Source organism: Oncorhynchus kisutch, linkage group LG26, assembly GCF_002021735.2.
Source record: "Oncorhynchus kisutch isolate 150728-3 linkage group LG26, Okis_V2, whole genome shotgun sequence".
NCBI lineage: Eukaryota > Metazoa > Chordata > Actinopteri > Salmoniformes > Salmonidae > Oncorhynchus > Oncorhynchus kisutch.
This window is the reverse complement of record NC_034199.2, coordinates 37316506-37328785: the sequence shown is the minus strand read 5'-3', so window position 1 is coordinate 37328785 and position 12280 is coordinate 37316506.

Here is a 12280-nt window from a genome sequence, read left to right as displayed (position 1 = left end):
TAGCTACTGACTGTTGATGGAGGCCCTCTGAACCTGTCCAGCTCTTTATTCTTCAGTATTCCAGTGCTCTCTAAAAGCTCAAAGTGTATCAGGGCCAGAGATGGGTAGGCCCTCCATCACTTGTCTGGCTCGCTGCTCTCTTTCTCTCACACACTATTTCTTCATCTCTCTCTCTCGCTGAATCTCCATCGATTGGCAGAGAAAAGAGAGAAGAGTGCTTCTCAATGCTGTTAAAGGCCCCAGTGGGACTCGTACAGCCCTGACATCAACTGCACCTGGACAGCTACTAGGGTTGGCTGGAGAGCCCATTGTGTCAGCATTGCAAATGGCCCCCTATTCCCTATATAATGCACTGCTATCGACCAGGGCCCATAGGGTGCCATTTGGGTCGCTGACTGTGAGTCTGCCTACGCTGAAGGTATGGAGCATCACTCAGTCATAACTGATGTTTATTTAATCAACTCTGCTACACTCTCAGTTCTCATCCTTGTGTTTCAAAATCTAGACACAGATGTTAGGCTATGTATGTCAAGACGTCGAGTTTCAATCATATATTTTCACCTCAGAAGGAGAGTACCGACGTCCTATATAACATACACTACATACCGTTACACTAGCCAACAACTTTCTTCATAAGTCTATAGTTAAGGAAGAAATGGCAGTTACGAATACATTTATTCTTAAGAAGGTTTTGGGATGCACAAAAGGAGGCTAGTTCAGCTTACAATTCCATCACTAAAACAATTCCCCAGTTTGAGGTCAAACAATAGGAGATAGAAAAACATTTTGGTTTCATGTAAAATGCATGAAATGGTATGTCTCAGATGTACGGGTATAAATATACTCTTGAGGTCCTGGACATCAGCACTCTGTGAACTACATGGGAAGAACAGTTGCACTTTTGTATGTAAAATAGATGAGTGAGGGGTAGTTTTTTAACTGGACAGTTGACTATAATCACTGCAGTGGTAGGCCAGGCCTACTCAAAAAATAAGACCACAAATTCAATAGTGAATAAATAGAATCTAGTTTATTTTCAGAAATTGATTACCAAAGTCTTATCAATGTACGTACCTTCCTTCCCTGTAAATCTCTCTTTCTAATAAAGTCTTCCCTCCCCCTCACACACTGTCCCCTCACTCTCCCTCTCTCCCAATCAGGATTTAGCACTGATCCCTATTTGACGAGCTTGATCCACTTACTGAGGATGCACTGATCAGATGGAGTCTGATCAGATGTCACATCACTGTGGAAACATCCACTCTTAGAAAGCCACTTAACCTTCAGCCCCACCATCTTCAATCCTCCCTGGAAATCTTAGTGCAGGCCAGATAGCAGACCTGGGTTCAAAGAGTATTTGAAATCATTTTAAATACTTTATCTGTGCTCGATTGAGCTTGCCTGGCTTAATACACCAACCGAATATCCCCAAAACTCGAAACCCAGCCCATCTGGCACTACAGGCCAGCTAGAGCAAATGCTCACAGTATTTAAAAGATTTCAAATACTATTTGAACTCAGTTTTGCCAAATAGAACTGGCCCACTAATCACAATCAGCAGAGTCAGAGTCAAATATCACCCATGGTTTCTCTCACCTATATACAGTCATACTTTGTGGTGAAAAGACGGTCGGAAAAACGCTTAGAGAGCAATTTATGACAGTGTGCACAAACGAAATGGACGGTCCATCAACATACATTTGACCATACAGACAGCTAATGACTCAATCCAAAGTGACTTATTGATCCTCTCTCTGAAAAACAAGATGTGGGACAGGCAGCTAATGCATATAGAGGTTTTAGTCACAGGGCCAGGACTCACTGCAGTTTGCTGCTTTCAATGCAGTAGGAGCGGTAAGAGACACACCCTAATCTGACTCAGAGTGGTTCCTGGTTTTAGAAGAGTTTTATAGTAACATTTTAACAATGTAACTTAATTGGGGAGGCCGGGCTCGTGGTAATGGCTGGAGAGGAATGGTATCAAATACATCAAACTCATGGTTTAATGCCATTCCATTGACTCCGTTCCATAAAATATTATGAGCCGTCTTCCCCTCAGCAGCCTCCACTGGTAATGAGGCTGCTGAGGGAAGGCTGCTGAGGGAAGGCTGCTGAGGGAAGGCTGCTGAGGGAAGGCTGCTGAGGGAAGGCTGCTGGGGGAAGGCTGCTGGGGGAAGGCTGCTGAGGGGAGGCTGCTGGGGAGGGACGGGTCATAATAATGGCTGGAACAACGTTAATGGATTGGCATCAAATACATAGAAACCATGTTTTTGATACCATTCCACGTGTTTCACTCGAGCCATTACCACAAACCCGTCCTCCCCAATTAAGGAGCCACCAACCTCCTGTGGATGTCACATTGTAACAGGAAATTCCTCTTTTTGAGACTAAAATAGGCTATTTGAGGCTTTGGCGTTTGGGACAACACAAAGGGTTTTCTTTGGGTTATATGCAGATTTTTTGTATTATTTCATGAAATAAAACTAATGATGAAATGCGGTCTATTAGCTGGATTTAAATACGAGTGAGTAGAATACAGGAACATAAGTAGGTAGAGAGAGTGAGATGTTGATCTTCACATGAAACCATGATTAGACCCAATCCTGATCTCTCTCAAGGAGCTGTCACACTGACCTTAATCCTGTATTGCACAACAGACTTTACCTAGTGGACACACAGACACACACCAGACTCTTCAACCTCAGCAGGCTGAAGAAATTAAGCCTGTCTCTGAGGGCCTTCACAGTGGTCTACAGGAACACCATCAAGAGCATACTGTTGGACTGCATTACAGCCTGGTACGGCCACTCCACCGCCGCTGATTGCAAGGCTGCTGAATAGCTGCCACTAGGCAGTTACCTGCTCCCCCTCCTGTAAATATGAAATACCTGTCGGTCAAACAACCTAAACTGGCTTTACTAGCACGTTCAGTTCCAGATCTAGTTCTTGTATCGTTTCCACCCATATTTTTGCTGATTAAAGTAAAAGCACACTGTACATCAAGGTTCTCCCCCCCCCCACCCAAAAAAAAGTTTTCTAAGCAAAAAATATACACTGCTCAAAAAAATAAAGGGAACACTTAAACAACACAATGTAACTCCAAGTCAATCACACTTCTGTGAAATCAAACTGTCCACTTAGGAAGCAACACTGATTGACAATAAATTTCACATGCTGTTGTGCAAATGGAATAGACAACAGGTGGAAATTATAGGCAATTAGCAAGACACCCCCAATAAAGGAGTGGTTCAGCAGGTGATAACCACAGACCACTTCTCAGTTCCTATGCTTCCTGGTTGATGTTTTGGTCACTTTTGAATGCTGGCGGTGCTTTCACTCTAGTGGTAGCATGAGACGGAGTCTACTCCCCACACAACTGGCTCAGGTAGTGCAGCTTATCCAGGATGGCACATCAATGCGAGCTGTGGCAAGAATGTTTGCTGTGTCTGTCAGCGTAGTGTCCAGAGCATGGAGGCGCTATCAGGAGACAGGCCAGTACATCAGGAGACGTGGAGGAGGCCGTAGGAGGGCAAAAACCCAGCAGCAGGACCGCAACCTCCGCTTTTGTGCAAGGAGGAGCAGGAGGACCACTGCCAGAGCCCTGCAAAATGACCTCCAGCAGGCCACAAATGTGCATGTGTCTGCTCAAACGGTCAGAAACAGACTCCATGAGGGTGGTATGAGGGCCCGACGTCCACAGGTGGGGGTTGTGCTTACAGCCCAACACCGTGCAGAACGTTTGGCATTTGCCAGAGAACACCAAGCTTGGAAAATTTGCCACTGGCGCCCTGTGCTCTTCACAGATGAAAGCAGGTTCACTCTGAGCACATGTGACAGACGTGACAGTCTGGAGACGCCGTGGAGAACGTTCTGCTGCCTGCAACATCCTCCAGCATGACCGGTTTGGCGGTGGGTCAGTCATGGTGTGGGGTGGCATTTCTTTGGGGGGCTGCACAGCCCTCCATGTGCTTGCCAGAGGTAGCCTGACTGCCATTAGGTACCGAGATGAGATCCTCAGACCCCTTGTGAGACCATATGCTGGTGCGGTTGGCCCTGGGTTCCTCCTAATGCAAGACAATGCTAGACCTCATGTGGCTGGAGTGTGTCAGCAGTTCCTGCAAGAGGAAGGCATTGATGCTATGGACTGGCCCGCCCGTTCCCCAGACCTGAATCAAATTGAGCACATCTGGGACATCATGTCTCGCTCCATCCACCAACGTCACGTTGCACCACAGACTGTCCAGGAGTTGGCGGATGCTTTAGTCCAGGTCTGGGAGGAGATCCTTCAGGAGACCATCCGCCACCTCATCAGGAGCATGCCCAGGCGTTGTAGAGAGGTCATACAGGCACATGGAGGCCACACACACTACTGAGCCTCATTTTGACTTGTTTTAACGACATTACATCAAAGTTGGATCAGCCTGTAGTGTGGTTTTCCACTTTAATTTTGAGTGTGACTCCAAATCCAGACCTCCATGGGTTGATAAATTTGATTTCCATTGATAATTTTTGTATGATTTTGTTGTCAGCACATTCAACTATGTAAAGAAAAAAGTATTTAATAATAATATTTCATTCATTCAGATCTAGGATGTTATTTTAGTGTTCCCTTTAGTTTTTTGAGCAGTGTATATAAATCAAAAACTTTTTAAAAATAAATAATAAGTCGGAAGTTCACATACACTTAGGTTGGAGTCATTAAAACTCATTTTTCAAACTATAGTTTTGGAAAGTCGGTTAGGACATCTACTTTGAGCATGACACAAGTAATTTTTCCAACAATTGTTTACAGACAGATTATATCACTTATAATTCACTGTATCACAATTCCAGTGGGTCAGAAGTTTACATACAAGAAGTTGACTGTGCCTTTAAACAGCTTGGAAAATTCCAGAAAATGATGTCATGGCTTTAGAAGCTCCTGATAATTGACATAATTTGAGTCAATTGGAGGTGTACCTGTGGATGTATTTCAAGGACTACCTTCAAACTCAGTGCCTCTTTACTTGACATCATGGGGAAATCAAAATGTAAAAATGGTAGACCTCCACAAATCTGGTTCATCCTTGGGAGCAATTTCCAAATGCCACAAACAAACAATAGTACGCAGGTATAAACACCATGGGACCACCCAGCCGTCATACCGCTCATGAAAGAGACGCGTTCTGTCTCCTAGAGATGAATGTACATTGGTGCGAAAAGTGCTAATCAATCAACAACGGCAAGGGACCTTGTGAAGATCCTGGAGGAAACAGGTACAAAAGTATCTATAGCCACAGTAAAACGAGTCCTATATCGACATAACCTGAAATGCCGCTCAGCAAGGAAGAAGCCACTGCTCCAAACCGCCATACTACGGTTTGCAACTGCACATGGAGAAATGTCCTCTGGTCTGATGAAACAAAAATAGAACTGTTTGGTCATAATGAGCATCGTTATGTTTGGAGGAAAAAGGAGGAGGCTTGCAAGTTGAAGAACACCATCCCAACCGTGAAGCACGGGGGTGGCAGCATCATATTGTGGGGGTGCTTTGCTGCAGTGGCTGGTGCACTTCACAAAATAGATGGCACCATGAGGGAGGAAAATTATGTGGATATATTGAAGCAACATCTCAAGACATCAGTCAGGAAGTTAAAGCTTGGTCGCAAATGGGTCTTCCAAATGGACAATGACCCCAAGCATACATCCAAAGTTGTGGCAAAATGGCTGAAGGACAACAAAGTCAAGGTATTGGGGTGGCCATCACCAAGCCCTGACCTCAATCCTATAGAAAATTTGTGGGCAGAACTGAAAAAGCATGTGTGAGCAAGGAGGCCTACCTACCTGACTCAGTTACAACACCTCTGTCAGGAGGAATGGGCCAAAATTCACCCAATTTATTGTGGGAAGCTTGTGAAAGGCTACCCGAAATGTTTGACCCAAGTTAAACAATTTAAAGGCAATGCTACCAAATACTAATTGAGTGTATGTAAACTTCTGACCCACTGGGAATATGATGAAAGAAAAAAAGGCTGAAATAAATCCTTCTCTCTACTATTATTCAAATCAAATCAAATCAAATTTATTTATATAGCCCTTCGTACATCAGCTGATATCTCAAAGTGCTGTACAGAAACCCAGCCTAAAACCCCAAACAGCAAGCAATGCAGGTGTAGAAGCACGGTGGCTAGGAAAAACTCCCTAGAAAGGCCAATACCTAGGAAGAAACCTAGAGAGGAACCAGGCTATGTGGGGTGGCCAGTCCTCTTCTGGCTGTGCCGGGTGGAGATTATAACAGAACATGGCCAAGATGTTCAAATGTTCATAAATGACCAGCATGGTCGAATAATAATAAGGCAGAACAGTTGAAACTGGAGCAGCAGCACAGTCAGGTGGAAGTTGAAACTGGAGCAGCAGCATGGCCAGGTGGACTGGGGACAGCAAGGAGTCATCATGTCAGGTAGTCCTGGGGCATGGTCCTAGGGCTCAGGTCAGTTGAAACTGGAACAGCAGCATGGCCAGGTGGACTGGGGACAGCAAGGAGTCATCATGTCAGGTAGTCCTGGGGCATGGTCCTAGGGCTCAGGTCCTCCGAGAAAGAGAAAGAAAGAGAGAAGGAGAGAATTAGAGAACGCACACTTAGATTCACACAGGACACCGAATAGGACAGGAGAAGTACTCCAGATATAACAAACTGACCCCAGCCCCCCGACACATAAACTACTGCAGCATAAATACTGGAGGCTGAGACAGGATGGGTCAGGAGACACTGTGGCCCCATCCGAGGACACCCCCGGACAGGGCCAAACAGGAAGGATATAACCCCACCCACTTTGCCAAAGCACAGCCCCCACACCACTAGAGGGATATCTTCAACCACCAACTTACCATCCTGAGACAAGGCTGAGTATAGCCCACAAAGATCTCCGCCACGGCACAACCCAAGGGGGGGGCGCCAACCCAGACAGGATGACCACAACAGTGAATCAACCCACTCAGGTGAGGCACCCCCTCCAGGGACGGCATGAGAGAGCCCCAGCAAGCCAGTGACTCAGCCCCTGTAATAGGGTTAGAGGCAGAGAATCCCAGTGGAAAGAGGGGAACCGGCCAGGCAGAGACAGCAAGGGCGGTTCGTTGCTCCAGAGCCTTTCCGTTCACCTTCCCACTCCTGGGCCAGACTACACTCAATCATATGACCCACTGAAGAGATGAGTCTTCAGTAAAGACTTAAAGGTTGAGACCGAGTTTGCGTCTCTGATATGGGTAGGCAGACCGTTCCATAAAAATGGAGCTCTATAGGAGAAAGCCCTGCCTCCAGCTGTTTGCTTAGAAATTCTAGGGACAATTAGGAGGCCTGCGTCTTGTGACCGTAGCGTACGTGTAGGTATGTACGGCAGGACCAAATCAGAGAGATAGGTAGGAGCAAGCCCATGTAATGCTTTGTAGGTTAGCAGTAAAACCTTGAAATCAGCCCTTGCTTTGACAGGAAGCCAGTGTAGAGAGGCTAGCACTGGAGTAATATGATCAAATTTTTTGGTTCTAGTCAGGATTCTAGCAGCCGTATTTAGCACTAACTGAAGTTTATTTAGTGCTTTATCCGGGTAGCCGGAAAATAGAGCATTGCAGTAGTCTAGTCTTTATTCTGACATTTCACATTCTTAAAAAATCCCTGTCTTAGGTCAGTTAGGATCACCACTTTATTTTAAGAATGTGAAATGTCAGAATAATAGTAGAGAGAAGGATTTATTTCCGCTTTTAATTTTTTTGAGAAAAAATTGAGAAAACCTCAATTATATTTTTACTTGAAATTTGATGACTTCTCCTAGGGTGACCCCAAAATTAGAAAAAGTGAACCATCGCCTTTGTTCATATTTTCATGAAAGCTGTACACCACCAGGGTACAAAGATTGTCTTAGGGTCATTTTGAAAAACCACAAAGACACACGCACGCACGCACACACACACACACACACACACACACACACACACACACACACACACACACACACACACACACACACACACACAATGAGAAATTGAGATTGAACTCAGCCAGCAGCTCCTGAAGAGGAAGATCACCATGGTTTGCGCAGTTACTACTCGCAACAAGGGGGAGAGAGGCCTTCTCATCAAAGTTTGTCTTCACCTCCACCATCACTCTAGTTTCTTACCTTCCAAAGAGCGCACTGCACAAACGGCTGAGATCAGTAATCGTGAGGACAGGAAGCCAGCCATCATCCTGGACTACAACCACAACAAAGGAGGCGTTGACAACCTGGACAAGGTGATTGGAACTTACAGCTGCAGGAGGATGACTTCCCACTGGCCCCTGGTCATCTCACATAACATCATTGATGTGTCTAATACATTGCCTTTGTGATATGGAACAAGATCAACCCTACCTGGATGCCTTATAAGTGGAACAAGAGGAGGGTGTTCCTGGAGCAGCTGAGAAAGGCACTTGTAACCCCACACATTCAAAGAAGGGAGTGCCTCCCCCGCACAGCAGCCTCTGCAGCGCTTCTGAAAGCTGTTCAGGGGGCTGAATCTTGTCCTGATCCACCTGAGGCTGCATTCACCTGCACTGTCCATGGACACACACTGCATACTGTCCTACATGTGCTAATTAGAGTTGATTGATATATTTTCTTCAGGTTTTTGTTTTGTATCTATTATCTTATTTTATTCTGATTTCTTATTGTTGTTTATACACCTTGTGGGTGGGGGGCAATGGTTCAAAAAATGGGAGAAGACTAGTATTTTGTAGATGAATTCCTCATTGTACAGTATATAAAAATGTATCACTATGCTGCCAAAAAAGTTCAAGACTGTTTCCTTTCAATAAAATGCAGGTTTGTGATGAATGACAGGTTGATCCTTCACGCAAAATAGATTTGGGTGTTAAAATTCAATCAAGCTGCTTTATTTTAGGGGTTTAGTGAAGGCGGGTCATTTTTTACCCTTAGGACAAAGGGGTTTACAGAATGTTAAAGACTACACACGAGTAGACCACTTGAGGTCTGGGAAAAATCTAATAATTCTTATTTTTTAAAAAGTAGTTACCCTTTAATTCAAGTGTGCAGGCACCTAGCACTTGATTAGCTGTATTTCTGTAGCGTACGCATGAGATGGCGTATGCCAAAGAAATGGCCACTGGATTGACGCAAATAACCACGGTATCATTCTGACAGGTAGGCGTAGACTATTTTGTAGCTAGTTAACATTTAATGGGTTGTTTAACATTTAATAAGCCATTCCATCTACCAGAAGACAGTTAGACCTATCATTACCATCTACCAGAAGACAGTTAGACCTATCATTAGCATCGCTATATTTCTCCTGTTCCTTAATTGTTCGAAACCTGGACGTTTTACTTCCTGTTATGAGGCATGTCTTACCTTGCTTCAAATCAGCCTACAGCCAAAATCCCACCATAGAAACGTGGAGGCAATTATTTTTATAAGGACTTACTCATGTGTTCTCCTGTTCTATTGGTTTTCTTTCAACTTTTCTTATTGTCTAGCACCCAAAGGCATTATCCTAATAATATTAGCAAACCATAATAGTTGTTGCATCTTTAAATCCCCTCTCTTTCTAAGTATAATTACATCTCTGTCCATGAAACCGTGTGTGGTGCTTATTTTAGAACGGTGTTTTCCCGCAAATATAATTTTGGAATCATCACACATAGACCTACTGCTGTGTGTACATTGGTGTGACTAGAATGTCAATAAATAAGAGTTTAGCAACCTTTTAAGCTAAACGTTCCAATCAGCCCTATTAATTGATACGGCATATACCTCCACGTCACTACTTTGATACATATCAGTGGGGATTAAGAATTGAGTATATGCAATGCCCACTGAAAAATAAATGGGTATACAGAGTATATCCCCCAACTATACCACTGCAGTTAGGCCTATGTCACAGATCCCCTATGCACCAGGGGTGGTCCAGATGCATATTGTGCCTTATAACCAACGTGGGTTTCAAAATGCAATGAACAACTTGGCTGGTAAATCAACGGGAATCGCTTCAAAATGTTCAAAACACACTATTCAAAGTAATAAGCACAAGAGGGATGCTTCCTCTTATAACACAAATCTCATAACCAATGGATTGCATGTTCACTTTTTAACTTGAGCTAGGCCATTTTAATACAAAATAAATAATATTATGTCCAACCCATTTACAGTATGTAGTCTCCCTCTCATTGCTTTGGTACATGACATGCATTAAGTTCCTTTACTTGGCTGGAAATTCCTTCTCAACAGGTATAGACCATGTCTATCAGTCCCAGCACTTTCTCTGTACTATAATTAGAGAATGATGAAATAGTCTGTTTGTACGTCCCATTTCTCCACCCTTCTCCAGAAGTGTGCACTTGCAAACTCCCTGTCATGGATTTAACAATGGTGGAAACTCTGTCCAGCTTACACCATTCCATCCTTTTAAATGTAAGAAGGGAGTGTTCAAGTGCACATTTTGGGAGAAGTTTGGAGAATCGGGATGCAACGTAGGCCTAACTCCATACGTTACAGGTCTGTGTTTGACCTGGTGAATGTCACCTGTTTCCAGGAGCTGACCCCAAGCTGCTGGGTTGGTACTTATCCCTGCCTGTAGAGGACAGGAAGTTTATATAAAGTACAGCAGGGACCAGGAAATGTATTACAGAGAAACACAAGCACAAAAGCTCCCACTTGTGTCATTATATTCTAAACAGTTGTATAGAATCCCTACCCAGTGATACCAAATGACTGTAAAATATTAATTATGTTGACATAGCCTACTTACTATAGACTCAGTAAAACTGAGCAACGGATTAGTTGTCCTTCCCCTCAACTTTCTTCTCCACAGAGGAAGGAGTATTCCATCAGCTTCTGCAGAGGCATCCTGCTCTGGAAGTAGCCAGACAACTGGTTTATGTGAAACGTAATGGCTCTGCTTGAGTTACGGCTCTGCTTGAGTTAGGGCTCTGCTTGAGTTATGGCTCTGCTTGAGTTATGGCTCTGCTTGAGTTATGGCTCTGCTTGAGTTATGGCTCTGCTTGAGTTATGGCTCTGCTTGAGTTATGGCTCTGCTTGAGTTAGGGCTCTGCTTGAGTTATGGCTCTGCTTGAGTTATGGCTCTGCTTGAGTTAGGGCTCTGCTTGAGTTAGGGCTCTGCTTGAGTTATGGCTCTGCTTGAGTTAGGGCTCTGCTTGAGTTAGGGCTCTGCTTGAGTTATGGCTCTGCTTGACTTTGAACTATTTTCTGTTTTAACCCAGGTTTAATTATCCTTCAGGAAGAATAGCCTACATACCATACTCATGTTACTCTGTATATTTTACTCAATTAATCATTTTCTTATACTTTTGTAACAGTTTATATTTGATAACATTACATTTGCTTTTTTAGGAGGAGGAGGAGTAGTAGAAGTAGGAGGAGGGGGAGGAGTAGGAGGAAGAGGAGTAGGAGGAAGAGGGGAGGAGTAGGAGGGGTGGGAGTAGGAGGGGGAGGAGTAGGAGGAAGAGCGGAGGAGGAGGTGGAATAGGAGGGGGAGGAATAGTAGTAGTCGGAGGAGGGGAGGAGTAGGAGGGGGAGGAGTAGGAGGAAGAGGGGAGGAGTAGGAGGGGGAGGAGTAGGAGGAAGAGGGGAGGAGGAGGGGGAGGAGTAGTAGTAGGAGGAGGGGGAGGAGTAGGAGGGGGAGGAGTAGTAGTAGGAGGAGGGGGAGGAGTAGGAGGAAGAGGGGAGGAGGAGGTGGATTAGGAGGGAGAGGAGGAGTAGTAGTAGGAGGTGGGGGAGTAGGAGGAAGAGGGGAGGAGGAGGTGGATTAGGAGGGAGAGGAGGAGTAGTTGTAGGAGGAGGCGGGAAGAGGGGAGGAGTAGTAGTAGGAGGAGGGGGAGGAGTAGTAGGAGGAGGGGGAGTAGTAATAGGAGGAGAGGGAGGAGTAGGAGGAAGAGGGGAGGAGTAGTAGTAGGAGGAGAGGGAGGAGTAGGAGGGGGAGGTGTAGGAGTAGGAGGAGGAAGAGGGGAGGAGGAAGTGGAGTAGGAGGGAGAGGAGTAGTAGTAGGAGGATGGGGTGGAGTAGGAAGAAGAGGGGAGGAGGAGGTGGAGTAGGAGGGGGAGGAGTAGTAGTAGTACTAGGAGGGGGAGGAGTAGTAGTAGAAGGAAGAGGGGAGGAGGAGGTGGAGTAGGAGGGAGAGGAGGCAGAGGAGGTGGGGAGGAGGAGGAGTAGTTGTAGGAGGAGGAGGGGAGGAGGAGGTGGAGTAGGAGGGAGAGGAGGAGGAGGAGAGGGGGGGAGGAGGGGAGAAGAAGAAGGAT